The sequence below is a fragment of the Symphalangus syndactylus genome, chromosome 2 (genome assembly GCF_028878055.3).
Source record: "Symphalangus syndactylus isolate Jambi chromosome 2, NHGRI_mSymSyn1-v2.1_pri, whole genome shotgun sequence".
NCBI classification, from domain to species: domain Eukaryota; kingdom Metazoa; phylum Chordata; class Mammalia; order Primates; family Hylobatidae; genus Symphalangus; species Symphalangus syndactylus.
Genome location: NC_072424.2, coordinates 77911343 through 77927936, shown reverse-complemented (window position 1 = coordinate 77927936; position 16594 = coordinate 77911343). Strand labels below are relative to the sequence as shown.

Here is a 16594-nt window from a genome sequence, read left to right as displayed (position 1 = left end):
TACACCACATTAAAAGAATGAAGTACAAAAATAATATAATCATCTCATTAGATGCAGAAAAAGCATTTGAGAAAATTCAACATTCTTTCATGAAAAAAGTACTCAGCAATTAGGTATATAAAGGATGTACTTCAACCTGAAAGGTTAAAAACATGCAAACACATTTTTAAGTATAAAATTCCAGAACTAAAATAGTCTTGAGAGTGTATTTATTTCCTCACAATTTGATCTTGATTTTAAATAATAGCATTTATAGTTTCCTATTCTTGAGTTGTTGAATAGATGCTTACCTGGGGTAATCAAAATTGGTGAGACAGAAGGAAGCCTCTGGCCTTCATTTCTATTTAAAAATTAAGCACAAAGGCCACTTTGCAAAGGGTGGCTTTCTATCAGAATAAGCCACTTTATACTCCATCATTTGTGCATTGTACTGTGTAGTATGATGTTGAGCTTATCATTTCAACACTTGTGGTGTGGAAAGAGCTGATAAGAATTTTCCCTTTGATTAATCTTATGTTAAAATGCCTAATTCAGGCAGGGTACAGTGGCTCATGTCTGTAATCCCAGCACTTGGGGAGGCCAAAGTGAGCAGATTACTTGAGCTTGGGTGTTTGAGATCGCCCTGGGCAATAGGGAGAAATCTGATCTCTACAAAAAAATGCAAAAATTAGCTGGGTGTGGTGGTGCATATGGGTAGTCCCAGCTGCTTGGGAGGCTGAGGTAGGAGTATTACTTGAGCGCGGGAGGTCGAGGCTGCAGTGAGCAGAGATCATGCTACTGAACTTCAGCCTGGGTGATATAGAAAGACCATGTCTTTAAAAAGGCCTAATTCAAATAATAAACATTCAGCATCTACATTTCACAGTTTCTTAATGAACCAGGAACATTAATAGAAGAATTGATGGATATGAACATACTAACAAATAATTAACCTTTAAATGTTGTGATCACAAACACCAATAACTATTAAGTATTGATTAAAATGCAATCAAAGACTCATAAATCTAAACGTTTACCAGAAGACTTTGATACCCTGAAGTATCTGGAGCTCTCTGCCCTCTTTAACATCTAAGGCCAGACATGAAATAACTCTCCCACTAATTTCATTTTGTTATTTCCATCAAAATCTTTCCTATATAAATCCCATTTCATTCTCTTTGATTTCTTGTAAATAAACAGAAAAACTCAGTTTGCTTCTGATAAAAATCTCCTTAAGTATTTCACAAAGGCATAAATCATCATTTAATTGATCATTTTTTTTTCTCATGACACCTAAGTTTCACTAGAGTACAGCTGGTGTAATCTTATCATGATCTACAGTTCATTTGAATAATAACCCCAAATATGTGTTTTCACTTTTGTAAGTGATTTATAACTTGCATTGAAGGCCCAGTGGTGTTGAATTTTCCATCGTTATGCCTCATATAGAGATTAAGAGTCCTATTTCTTTCAATTCTTTTTGAGGAAGGGAAAAAAGAAGGAAGGAATGAACATATTGAGTGCTTGTATGTTAGGCATTGTGCTGGATGTTTTCACAATTCCTGCTGCTTAGTTGTCCCAACAAATGACTGAAATGGTTATTATTTTCTTCATTTTGTAAGTGAGAAAACAAAGAATTAGAGTTATGGAAGTTGTTGAATATTGCACAGCTATTAAAAAGCAGGGGCTGAATTTCAGGCTCATAATATCATGAGTTCATAACACTAGTGAAATCCAACTCTTGGAATATGAAATTCCAGATTTAGCTAACACTCATCGCAACATTAATACCTCCAAAACACCTGTTCAATCCCCCTTGTACTTTCTGGCATTGCACACCTTCTACATTAGTACATATACTCAAAGAAAAACAACATTGACTTACAGTATCAAAACAACTTTATGCAAATATTCTGCTATACACAAGATCCACAATTCAGAAGTTTTTTTAAGAAAAAGAATAGTTTTGTTGCATGAGATTTCACTGGTAGAGCTAATATTCAGTGAGGTGTGAACAATAGAAAGCACAGACAAGACTTTCAGGAAGAGGTCACTCTTCATAGAGTATTTAATAGGTGCAGCTGTTTGATTCTAACCTACACATTTTATAGCTTTAACAGGAATTTTTGCATAAATAACTCTGATCATAACATTGTGGGGGTGCATAAAATAGTAAACAGGTCCTCTAACCTGGATTGTGGTTAACTAAAAGATTTCCCAGGGTGGAAGTGGGAAAGGTGGGGGTTGAAAGTATACATTTAGGATAATAGAGAATGGGAAAGATGAAGTTGGCAAGGGATACGGCATGACAAATGGAAATATCATGACCATAGGTAAGGATGACTAACTCATGTTAAAGATGCCCTCAGTTATTTGAGGAACAAGGCAAAAATTAAATAAAGGGCTTAATAATTCATTTTTTGAAGCCAGAATATAGTGATATAATATCATAACATTTACTAAGAGAAAGCAACATGAAGATTCTGCTTTAGAGACCTTGATTTTTAAAAAGAATGGTGAGATAAAGAGAGAGCACATTTGGGTTGAAACCTTTTAACATAAGCTAGTCTGGCTCTGGAAAAAAAAAATTTTGTATCCATTTTCTATTCAGTTCCTGAAAAGAGGATGCAATTTCACAAGTATTATACGAATTCTTAATAGTTATGTGTCTAAATAATTTTGTATATTTAAGAGGTAATTACAAGTGTTGCTGGAAGGGATTTTTGCTTTAATTTTTGAAATATGTATGGTTATTGTAAGAAATTTAAGCAATATGAAATAATGTAAAAAGTGAAATTAACTTCTGTACTGCTTCCCAGGCCCCTCATGCATAGCTTCAAGAAGTTAACACTGCTAACTCTTTGACAAACATCTGTTATGCAACTAGCTTTATTTTCTACTTAGTATTTTTCTTTCCATGTGAGTACAGACAAGTTCTCAATCTTCTTAACAGCTATGTGACACTCCATAACATCTACCATAAGTGGATTGTAATATTTACATACCAATTATGTATCAAATATTTTTAACCTCTTAATGAGCCTTTAGATTGTCTCCAATCTAAAGATTTTTCCCTATAGCAAACAATCTTGTATATGCGTGGAATTTTGAAAATTTTTCTTTGATGCTATTATGAAGGCTAAATTCCTTTGTTTGGCGTTCCATTCATAAACTTAATGGCTGTAGGACAGTCATTTAGGAAATGTGATTTAAGTAGCAAGCAAGGGGGGCTTTCAGTGTGAGTGCATGTGAATACATAATAAATTTCCACATGAGAAATTTTGGAGAATGAACCAGGTAGCTCTGTGACTATGGATTAAAAACCACATTTGGGAATTTTCTGTCAAACACATCAAAGCGTTCTGCATTAGTTACTTACTGGGGTTAGCAGAAGAAATGATTGCTGCTGCTTTCTTTTATGTCTTGGATGAAAGGGGAGCATAGAGGTAGATTTTGGTGCCTCTCTCCTTATGCCCTCAAATTTATTTTGTTTGGAATTATGTAGTGCTTGAAAAAGCACATTATTCCATTGAATAATGTTTTAGACTTACACACTGATAACTCAGTATTTTAGTAAAATAAATTTAAAATCTATTTTTAAATGAAAAGGCATAAATATATTTGTTTATGTACATAGATACCTGTAAAAGTGGCTTTTAAGAATCCTAGTACACTACAAGAAAACATTGAGGTCAATCTCCAGGACATCGGTCTCGACAAAAATTTCCTGAGGAATACTCTACAAGCACAGCCAACCAAAGCAAAAATGGACACATGGGATCACATCGAGTTAAAAAGCTTCTGCACAGTAAAGGACACAATCAACAGGGTGAAGAGACAACCCACAGAATGGGAGAAAATATTTGCAAACTACCATTCTGACAAGAGATTAATAGCCAGAATATATAAGGAGCTCAAACAACCCTATTGGAAAAAATCTAATAACCTGATTAAAAAATGGGCTAAAGATTTGAATAGACATTTCTCAAAAGAAGACATACAAATGGCAAACAGGCATATGAAAAGGTGCTCAATGTCATTGATCATTAGAGAGATGTTAAGTCAAAGCTACAGTGAGATATCATCTTATCCCAGTTCAAATGGCTTTCATCCAAAAGACAGATAATAACAAATGCTGGAGAGGATGTGAAGAAAAGGAACCCTCATGCACTGTTCGTGGGAATATAAGTTAGTACAAGCACCATGGAAAACAGCTCCAAATGGAGCTTTCTCAAAAAAGGAAAAATAGAGCTCCCATATGACCCATCAATCCCACTGCTGGGTATTTACCCAAATGAAATTAAATCAGTATATTAAAGAGATATCTGCACTCCCATGTTTGGTGTAGCACTGCTCACAATAGTCAAGATTTGGAAACAACCTAACTGTTCATTAACAGATGAATAGATACAGAAAATGTTGTACATGTACACAATAGAGTACTATTCAAACATAAAAAAATGAGATTTGCAGCGGCATGAATGGAACTGGAGGTCATTATGTTAAGCGGAATAAGCCAGACACAGAAAGACAAACATTGCATGTTCTTCTTTATTTGTGGGATCTAAAAATCAAAATAATTAAACTTATGGAACTCATGGAACAGAGAGAGTAGAAGGATGATGAACAGAGGCTGGAAGTGTACGTGGAGGAGTTGGAAGGAGGTAGGGATGTTTAATGGGTACAAAAAATAGAATGAATGAGTAAGATCTACTATTTGATAGCACAACAGGGTGACTACAGTCAATATTAACTTAGTAGTACATTTTAAAGTGACAAAAAAAGTATAATTAGATTATTCGTGGCATAAAGGATAAATGCTTGAAGGGATGGATGCCCCATTCTCCATGATGTGATTATTATACATTGCATGCCTGTATGAAAACATTTTGTTTATTCCATAAATGTATACACCTGCTATGTACCCACAAAAATTAAAAATTAACAAGAAAGATTCCTAGCATTCTAGAACTGGAAAAAAATTGTGGGGATCATTTAGTCCATATACTATGGAGAAAATGAAGTCCCAAAAGGCTAAGATAGTTGCCTCAGGTTGTACAGTCAGTGTATAGCACAGGTTGCACCAGAATCCAGACACATGAACCCAGTCTAGTGTCTTTTTCATCTTTCCATTTGCATGAAAAGAATAATTCATAAAAATAAACAAATTGACCATTGTTAGTTTCTTTGCACTCACAGAGCTAGACATGAAGGGGAGTTGATCCACCTTTGGTTTATGTAATCAGTGATGACAAACTCTGAGTCTAGTATTGGGCCTGGATGGTCCTGATTTGTGACTGACTGAAGAGGCTACCCTACCTGTCCTGCACTCCACATCGACACTCCCACCCAGGGCAAAATGCAGCTGCAAAATGCCAATGTCTTGTATCCATTGTTGGGCTCAAGCAGAATTAGCAGCTGCCCAAATAATTAACTATTTATTAACAAGCAGGCTGTACAGAAGATTACTTAAGGAGAAATAAAGCCTGAGCCATTGTGACCCTTATTATTGCTGAGGGTGGCTCTGTTCTGTAAGATGTTCTGTCCATAAGATAGATAATTTGGAAATACCAAGAGAAATCCAAAGTAATTTTACTTTAAAACAATAAAAACAGATTATTTAACAAGGCAAATAATCTTATAGGCCATCATGATTTTTCCTGAATCCCTTATTTAATTTCTAGGTCTTCCTCCTCAACTTGAGGTGATAGATTTTCACATTACTCCAGTGCCCACTCTGACACACAAATAACAACTGAAAGCAGGACCTAGGGTATTCAGAGTAGTATTTCTTAACTCATATCAAACTTCATCCTCCACTATCTAACGTATCCACCATCAATCCCAAAAATGAGGAGACGATGGAGAAAACAAAGGACAAAGTGCATAAAATCCCTATTCTGGGAAATGACAGTAAAATTTCTGTTTAGCTAGAGAAAGCTTACTCGTTCTTCAACGTGCAATTCAAATGTTAACTCCTCAGTAATAAATCTTTGACTTCTCTTTTATCAGTCACTTCTATACTATGGTTTCCATTGTATTTGTATGTACATTAGGGTCCTGCTACATTTTATAAAAACCATACGGTTCTCTATCTCCCATAATTATGAATTTCTTGAGGACATAAAATTGTGTCTATCAATGTTTGCCCACAGCTTATTACACAGCAGGTAATGAGCAAGTGTGTGTTAAATTTCTACAATCCCCTTTGTGTCATCTGATTTGGTCAGAAAGTATAATTATCCTGATTAAAGCAAAAATATATGTGCTCTACATAAAGAGTCAATGTTAATTTTAAAAAAATACACAATAAAATGCACTTAACACCTGATTTGCACTAACAGGTTTTCATTTTTCTTTGATAATTCACACAGCACTTACCATGTCTCAGGGTCATCATTATAAATGTCAATTGCTGCTCTGTGGAATATGTCCACACATGCCAGTTAATGCAAATCTCTGGCGAACAGAATGTCAGATAAACCACCTGTCTCTTCATTTGTTCTGCCTTCTACCAGACGTCACTTAAGCACCCACTTTGACAATGGTTAGGGCTACTCATGACTGGTCCATATGTTCTATCAATTCTTGCTTCTAAGAATCAGGATTGGATGTCTGCAGGATTTTTTTTATCTTTCTTTCTCACTTAATATACAGCATTCCTCAGTGCACACGCACACACACACACACATTCACTCACACGTTCCCTATCACATTTTAGTATCCATATTCAGCTCCGTAGGCACTCATCAGGTAAAAATGAATGTGAAATGAGCCAAATAAAACCAACAGCACTCAGCTTATACAATTTTTTAAAAATCTGATGTTTATTCAAGCACTGTCTCTGGTAATTCTCAGAAGATGTTAAAGTATATTCAATTACTAAGGTCATCTATGCAAACAGTAGAGCAATCATCTGATTTGGGGTCAATAAAGAATAGCAATCATAAAGGATTCAAAATTTCAGGTGTCCATCATTCTGGATTTGACTTCCAAAATGGAAGAAAAGCTAGTTTTATAATACAAAAGTATAATACAAAAAATTTGGAGAGGTCTTCTGACTTACAAAAAAAAAAAGAAAAGCCAGCTGAACCTTACCTTGCCAGGCATTTGGTAACTGTTGAGAATAACATTTCAATAATTAAATAAACAACTCTTATTCTTCAGAAAAAAGGATGGTCTGCTTTTAACATGCTATAGTTACAAAATATTTGGGCCCAACGCACCAAGAATCCGTCTTATAAATTAATAAACTGACAAGATTATTAAATTTTAATATTATGAGTTATTGACAGTAACAGTCAACTAATCCAGAAATGCTATTTCTCTTTAAAAACTTATGTGTAGCAAATAAGAACAGCCATGCAAAGTATGTATAAATTAAGATGGCCCTATTTACCAAAAAAAAAGATACCTAGTTTAACTTTAATTACACATAATCAACAAATAATTTTTAGTATAAGTATGTCCTATGCAATATTTGTATGTCCTGTATTTTATCTGGCAACCCAAATATAAATCTACTAAGGAGGCCATTTATCCAGCAAATTTTGTGGCAGAGAAGGGAAAAAGACCCCTCAAATCTGGCTTTACTCAAATATTTCACTTATTTCTAAAAATAGGAATGGAAATAAAACTGAAGTAAATCTGTTTTGAACTTTATGCTTTTTAAGGTCTAGAAAGGTTCAACCATTTAGCAACATGTTTACTTTCCTCAATCACAGCATTATAAGTCTCAATATCATTGCCTAAGTGTTAGTGTGTGATCATTTTATTACCAAAAGATCTCTAAAGACTGAATCTCCTCTTGAAATAGTTGCATTGACTCTTGCTCATTCTTCTCATAAAGAGACCCAGAAATAAATTTCTAATCCTTTTGAAATTCAGTGTCCAGGATGACTCATTAAACATAGTGTGCTTTGGAATCAGGAAGTTTATTTTTGCAACTTATGTAGACTGCTATAATGTACTGAGACCTGACAACTTGGAATTAAAAAGATGCCACAGGGACTGCACACGGTGACTCACGCCTGTAATCCCACCGCTTTGGAAGGCTGAGGCAGGTGGATCACTTGAGGTCAGGAGTTCGACCTCAGCCTGGCCAACATAGCAAAACCCCGTCTCTACTAAAAACACAAAAATTAGCCAGGCGTGGTGGCGTGTGCCTGTAATCCCAACTACTCAGAAGGCTGAGGCACAAGAATTGCTTGAACCTGAGAGGCGGAAGTTGCAGTGAGCTGAGAGGCACCACTGCTCTCCAGCCTGGGCAACAGAGTGAGACTCTGTCTCAAAAAAAAAGAAGGAAATAAGGAAGGGAGGAAGGGTAGGAGGGAGGGAGGGAGGGAGGGAAATTGCTTTCCAGGTAAGGAGCCACTTTCTCATGCCCAAGATGAACCTGTGCTCAGAAGTACTACTGCACTCCTTGTCTGGCATGAGAGACAAATGGTCTGTCACCTCACTCATCCTCTCTCAGAGTGGAGAGGACAAAGGCCACCAAACCCAGCCCCCAGGTCTCTTTATGCAAACCTGTTGGACTGCTTATTGCCCTTTCCAAGTATCAGGACTTATTGGATATAGATTATAAACGAATTGAGAAGTATTTGAATTATTTTGTTAATAACATATTTATATTTGGTAATGTATGCTCTCCTTTATTATTTGGTAACTTTATAATTAATTGGCAGTCTCTTTCAGGGCGGACACTGTTCAGCGTGGGACTTTTTACTGATATATTAAGGCTTCCACAAGGCTCAGACTCTCCCAGGAATGCTTGAATGGCTCACCCACTAACCACGCCCTGCTGGTATGTTGGCAAGTCATTTTCTCACTTTATTCTTGACTCACAACACTGAGGAAGGGCTATTTTGCTATTCTCCTCTAAAAGATGCCTCAGCAGTGTCCACATCCTAATGTCAGTTATGGAAACTTTGCAGCCACAAGGTCCTAATGGCTTCCACCCATGGCATTGCACTAGCTCAGAAAACATGAAACTGGTGATCCATCACATATCATTAAACTCAAAATGCCATTAATTGTAAGGCACATAAATACTTTATATTCCACTAAAACATAAAATGCTCCCATTAAACTATGGCACATTCTACCAAAAAAATTAAAACTTATTAAAAATTTAGTAAAGTTACAGGATTCAAAATCAACATACAAAAATAAGTAGCATTATATATTCTGATAATGAACTACCTGGAAAGGAAATTGAGAAAACAACTCCCTTTACAATAGCAACAAAAAAATCAAATACTTAGGTGAAAATTTAACTAAGGAGATAAAAGACCTGTATTCTGAAAACTATAAAACACGAATGAAAGAAATTGAAGAAAACACAAATAAATCGAAAGATATCCCATATTTATGGATTGAAAGGATTAACATTGTAAAAATGTCCATACTACCCAAAGCAATCTATCAATTCAGTGCAATCCCTATGAAAATTCAGTATCATTTTTCACAGAAATAGAAAAAAACAGTCCCTAAGTTTATATTCAACCACAAAAGACCCTTAATAACCAAAACAATCTTGAGCAAAAAGAGCAAAGATGGAAGCATCACAATTTCTGATTTCAAAATTTACTACAAAGCTATAGTTATTAAAACAGCATGGTACTAGCATAAAAACAGACACATAGGCCAATGGATTAGAACAGAGAGCCCAGAAATAGATCCAAACATTTATAATCAATTTATTTTTGACATAGATTTCAAGAACACACAATGAGGAAAGAACAGTTTCTTGAAAAAATAGTGTTGGGAAAACTAAATATCCACATGTAAAAGAATAAAAGTCAACCCTTATCCAATTTACAAAATAAGCTGTATACAAAAATCAACCCAAAATGGATTAATGACTTAAATATTAAAGACCTGAAACTGTAAAACTACTAGAAGAAAACAGAGAGAATGCTCCAAGGACATTGGTCTGAGCAACAATTTTTTTGGACATGACCCTGAAAGCATAGGCAACAAAAGCAAAAATAGACAAATCGGACTACATCAAACTAAGAAAGTGCTTGCACAACAAAGGAAACAACAAAATAAATCCATAGAATGGGAGAAAATATTTACAAGCCATAATACAATAAGGGGTTAATATCTAAAATATTTAAGAAACTCAAACAACTCAATAGCAGGAAAACAAATAACTCAATTTAAAAATGGGAAAAGGGCTGGGCGCAGTGGCTTATGTCTATAATCTCAGCAATTTGGGAGGACAAGGCAGGTACAGCACTTGAGTCTAGGAGTTCAAGACCAGTGTAGGCAAAATGGCAAAACCCCATTTCTTCAAAAAATACAACAATTAGCTGGGTATGGTGGTGTGGTGGTGTGCACCTGTAGTCCCAGCTACTCAGTAGGCTGAGGTGGGAGGATCAGTTGAATCTGGGTGGTTGTATTAGTACATTTTCACACTGCCATAAAGATACTAACTGACACTGGGTAATTTATAAAGAAGGGGGGTTTAGTTGACTCACAGTTCCACATGGCTGGGGAGGCCTCAGGAAACTTATAATCATGGCAAAAGGTGAAGGGGAAGCAAGGCATGCCTTACATGGCAGCAGGAGAGAGAGAGAGAAGTGCTGCAAAGAAGGAACTTCCAAACACTTTTAAAACAACCATCAGCTCTTGTGATAACTCCCTCACTATCTCAAGAACAGCATGGGAGAAACTGCCCCCATGATCCAATCACCTTCCCATCAGGTCCCTCTCTTGACATGTGGAGATTACAATTTGAGATGAGATTTGGGTGAGGACACAGAGCCAAACATATCAGAAGTCAGGGCTGCTGTGAGCTATGTTTGTCACTGCACTCCAGAGTGAGACCCTGTCTCAAAAAAAGGTGGGGGGTAAAGGATCTGAATAGATACTTCTCAAAAGTAGACACATAAATGGCCAACAGGTATATCAAAAAATGCTCAGCATCACTAATCATCAGGGAAAGGAAAATTAATACTACTATGAGATATCACTTAACATCTGCTAGAAACGCTTTTATCAAAAAGATGAAAGATAACAAAGATGCAGAGATAAGGGAACTCTTTACATTGTTGGTGGAAATTGTGTACAGTTACATAATGGTGTAATTGTTATAGAAAATCATATGGAGGTTTCTCAAAAAAACTAAAAATAGAACTCCCATATAATCCACTAATCCCACTTCTGGGTATATATATCCGAAGGAACTGAAATCAGTATGTCAAAGAGATATCTGCACTTTCATGTTCACTGTAGCATCATTCACAATAGTCAAGCTATGACTAATCAACCTAAGAGTTCCTTTAATGGATGAATGGATAAAGAAAATGTGGTAGGGTATATGCACAATGGAATACTATTCGGCCTTAGAAAGGGGGAAAATCCTGTCATCGGTGACAACATGTGGAATTGATGAACATTATGCTAAGTGAATAAGCTAAGCACAAAAAGACCAATGCCACATTCTACTCCCTACTTCTGTAAGTTCATTTTTTTATTTTTTAGTTTCCACATATAACAGCTCAGCCTCCCCAGTAGCTGGGATTACAGGTGCATGCCACCATGCCTGGCTAATTTTTGTATTTTTTGTTGAGACAGGGTTTCACTATGTTGCCCAGGATGGTCTCCAACTCCTGAGCTCGAGCGATCCACCTGCCTCAGATCGCTTGTTATGTGTGGAACAGCCAATCTGTTGTATGTGGAAACGAAAAAAATTGAACTTACAAAAGTGGAGAGTAGAAAGAAGCTTACCATAGGCTACTAGAGGGTTCAGGAGGGAGGGAAAGAAGAATTGCTGGTCAAAGGGTATGAAGATTTAGATAGACAATAGTAGACAATAGTAATAGATTTTGAGACCTATTGCATAGCAGAATGACTATGGTTAATAATAATGTATATTTCAAAATAACTAAGAGAGTAAACTTAAAATGTCTCACATAAAAAATGATAGGTAAAGCTGGGCATGGTGGCTCACACCTGTAATCTCAGTACTTTGGGAGGCCAAGGCAGGTGGATCGCTTGAGATCAGGAGTTGGAGACCATCATGGGCAACACGGTAAAACCCTGTCTCTACGAAAAATACAAAAATTAGCCAGGCATGGTGTCATGCGTCTGTAATCCCAGCTACTGGGGAGGCTGAGGTGGGAGAATCACTTGAGCCCAGGAGGTGAAGGTTGTAGTGAGCCAAGATAGCGCCACTGCACTCCAGCCTGAGTGACAGAGGCAGACCTTGTCTCAAAAAAAATAAATAAATAAAAGATAGCTAAGAGAGGTGATAGATATGTTAGCTTGATTTAGTCATTCCACATTGTATACATATATGGAAACATTACATTGTTTACCATAAATGTATATAATTATGATTTGTCAATCAAAAATAATATTAATAAGTAAAATAATTTTAAAAATAAACTGACACACACTTTTTTTGAAACGTAGATTAAGACTGACAATAAGACCCATTGGTTACTTCTTCAAACATAGACTTTTACAACAAGTTATTACTCTAGGGCATACATACAAAAACAAGCAAAAACATTCCATTAAGGTGCTCCTAAAATTTTTTCACATTCAGAGTTCAATTCTTCTGTACAGACCCACCACTAACATTGTGAGAGCCTGGGAAAAAAAGGCCAACATGCTATATTTCTAAATAGTTGGAAGTTATAATTTAAAACTATACCACAGCCCAGACCTTGTTCCCACCTATGTTCTCCAGGAATTACCCTACCCAGAGGCTAAAAGAGCCCCCTTGTCCCACACCAGGTTTGCCTCCTATAAATCAGAGACTAGCTAGGCCAGGGCAGAGTGGAAGCTGGGGCCAGACTCCTGGGTAGTGAGTAGACCTGTCCCAACCATGTCAAGCTCCCCAGGAGACAGGAAAAACACGTTCCCCTTCCCCAGCCTCACTTTTCTTCAGGATTTCCAAGATGTTCTCAGCACCTCCCAAAACCACAGCACCCAGCTGGAGGAGAGAAAGACACCCTGTTTTCCTGGGACCCTGCCCTGCCTAGACACCCACACTGTGTGGTGTGGAGGCACCAACTTAAACCAAAGCGCTACTCTTTCTCTGGGTTCCCAGAGTAGAATCTAGAATGCTTTCCCTCCACCCTCAGCCCCACTTCCTCTAGAAAGTGTGTGGGCACAGCCATAATTCCGGAAAGTTCAGTTGCCAAACTTTCCAAAGACTTACCTACAAAGTATAAAAAAATAAAATAAGACACATTTGCGTCTCAATGTGTGCAAAATACGCAATCCTCTCAAGAACAGGACCCACGGTAGGGCCCCTCTAGCCTGGGTCGAAGGGCAGTCCTGCTTCTGAATCACCTTTCTCCCCAGAGTCAGAGACATGCTTATTATCCCCCAAGTACCATCCTCTGTGCACCAAAAGCAATGATGATGAACATTTCTTTAAAAGTGCTCTACTGTTTTCACCAGGAGATTTCCTAAGCCACTAATCACTAAGCAATGTTTTCAGATAATTAAGCAAAAGACAAAATGTTGCCATATTATTTTAGTACATTTGTCCAATTTCAAGTTGGCAGATAAATACACGTGATTAAATCTTAATATTTCTGTTTTTATTTATCGATAAATGCCTCAAAAATTTCTATAAGAAAAACATATTTATTAATGCTTAAAAATTCAGCCTATATATTTTTTCTTCTCACATACTCTTTAACTTCTAAAACTTTTGAGAAAGAAATCAAGAAAAAATATTTTTACCATATGCTTTTCTCATCCTCACTTGTACATTTTCATTTCAGAACAGCAGCTTAGAAGGAAAAAAAAGATGGTTGTTTTAGGAAGAACAAATTGTCTTTATCCAGCAATAGAAGAAGTTAAGTTTAAGAATAGCTCATTGCCTGTCATTAGTTTAGGTTGCTGGAAGGTAAAGACTGCTCAGATTCACTTGTCAAAGTCTTCTCATATTTTTTCTTCTACCTTCTCTAGTTGTAGGGTACAGGGCAAATTGCCCCTTCAAAATACAAATATAGCCATGCTTAAAATATCATTTTTGTTTTTAGCACCAAGTTATTGCTAGAGGCATAATTATCCATTAAGATAACTCAATTCAAATGAGTTTCCCTGGTTACTACGCAATTCACAGAGTCACAATTATTTTGTAATAGAAAAATACGACAATGAAAACCACAAAGGATATTGCTAAGCTTAATCCAGGTGATGGTATAGTACTCACCTCTATTTAAAAAGAAAATATTGGGGAATTTGGGAAGTAATATAGGCAACTATAGTAAATCCTTTCTTTGCATACAGAAAATCACAGAAGGGTTATTTCAACATGAATTCTATATATATTATACATATATAAGATTGATGTCCTCTTATGAAAAATGAAGAGACTGGCAACTAACTCATTTACTAATAGGGTTGCCAGATTTAGGGAGGATAAAGACAGGATGGACAGTTAAATTTTGATTACAGTGAAATATTTTAGTATTAGTATATCCCAAATATTACAAAGGACATACTTATACTGAAAAATTATTCATTCTTTATCTGAACAATCACATTTGAACACATATTCTGTATTTTACCCGGCCATCCTATTTACTCATAATAACCCCATAAGGTTGGTTTTATCATCCTCATTTACAAGTAAGGAAATTGAGTCTCAGACAATTTGAATAGATCAAGATCATACAACTAGGAGGTAGCAGGACCCATATTAGAATCTAAATCCCTTGGTGTGATTCCGTCCTGCATGGCCATTCTCTGAAGCAGTAGTCATTTATCTCTGTCTGCCTTCTCTCCCACCTAAGTGCATGCCACCATCCCATGGAAGATTTGAGGGACATAGACATGAGGCCGCAGAACTATCTTTTCAATTGTGAACTAAAGGCCAACAAAGATGATCACTTTAAGGTGGATAATGATGAAAATGAGCACCAGTTATCTTTAAGAATAGTCAGTTTAGGGGCTGGTGCAAAGGATAAGTTGCACATTGTTGAAGCAGAGACAATGAATTATGAAGGCAGTCCCACTAAGGTAACACTGGCAACTTTGAAAATGTCTGTACAGCCAACAGTTTCCCTTGGGGGCTTTGAAATCACACTACCAGTGGTCTTATAATTGAAGTGTTGTTCAGGATCAGTGCATATTAGTGGATAGCACTGAGAAGTTGTGGAGGAAGATGCAGAGTCAGAAGATGAAGAGGAGGAGGATATGAAACTCTTAAGTATACCTGGAAGGAGATCTGCCCCTGGAGGTGGTAGCAAGGTTCCACAGAGAAAAGTAAAACTTGCTGCCGATGAATAAGATGATGATGAGAATGATGAAGATGATGGCGGTGGTGATTTTGATGATGAGGAAACTGAAGAAAAAGCTCCAGTGAAGAAATCTATAGGAGATACTCCAGCCAAAAATGCACAAAAGTCAAACTAGAATGGAAAAGACTCAAAGCCTTTTGAGTCAACACCAAGATCAAAAGGACAAAAATCAACACCAAGATCAAAAGGACAAGAATCCTTCAAAAAACAGGAAAAGACTCCTAAAACACATAAAGGACGTAGTTCTGTAGAAAACAAAGCAAAAATGCAAGTATAGAAAAAGGTGGTTCTCTTCTCAAAGTGGAAGCAAAGTTCATCAATTATGTGAAGAATTGCTTGTGGATGACTGACCAGGAGGCTATTCAAGATCTCTGGCACTGGAGGAAGTCTCTTTAAGAAAATAGTTTAAACAATTTGTTTAAAATTTTCCATCTTATTTCATTTCTGTAACCGTTGATATCTGGCTGTCCTTTTTATAATGCAGATGAGAAATTCTCCTACCGTGTTTGACAAATGTTGTTCAGGTGCCATTGCCAAGAATGTGTTGTCCAAAATGCCTGTTTTAGGAAGGGGAACATCACACACCGGGGTCTGTCGGAAGGTGAGGGGGAAAGGAAGGGAGAGCATTAGGACAAATACCTAATGCATGCGAAGCTTAAAACCTAGATGACGGGTTGATAGGTGTAGCAAACCACCATGGCACATGTATACCTGTGTAACAAATCTGCATGTTCAGCACATGTATCCCAGAACTTAAAGTAAAATTTAAAAAATGCCTGTCTAGTTTTTAAAGATGGAACTCCACCATTTAGTTGGTTTTAAGTATGTACGGAATGTTATGATAGGACACAGTAGTAGTGGTGGTCGGACATGGAAATGGTGGGGAGACAAAAATATACATATGAAATAAAACTCAGTATTTTAATAAAGTAGCATGGTTTCTATTTTAAAAAAAAATCTAAAACCCATGTTTCAATCCTACATTCTGTTCATATACTAACTGAATTTATCTAATGTATTTAGCAAACATGTAGGCCAAGTTCTACATGGCTTATAAAAATTGACTTAGTTAATTCTCACTACAAACCTATGAGTTAGGCATTATTATTATTTCCTTTCTACATATGAGAAAAATGAGGCATGGTGAGGTTAAACAACTTTCTTAGGCTCACATAGCTAGGAAGTGATAGAGTCAAGTTTCAAATCCAGGCAGTTTAGCTTCAGAGTGTACCCTCTTCTCTCCATCCCTCCATAGGTAGTGTCACCCTAATAAAGTCTCATTTTTAACTTTTGAATGAAAAAATGGACACAACCAAGCCTTAGAACACGGTTTTGGAATA

The 16594-nt window shown here is 36.6% G+C and overlaps 1 pseudogene; it reads left to right on the top strand.

Annotated features, from left to right (window-relative positions):
• The first annotated feature begins 14763 nt into the window (after positions 1 to 14763).
• LOC129462998 (nucleophosmin-like) lies at positions 14764 to 15732 on the top strand (annotated as a pseudogene).
• Positions 15733 to 16594: the final 862 nt, after the last annotated feature.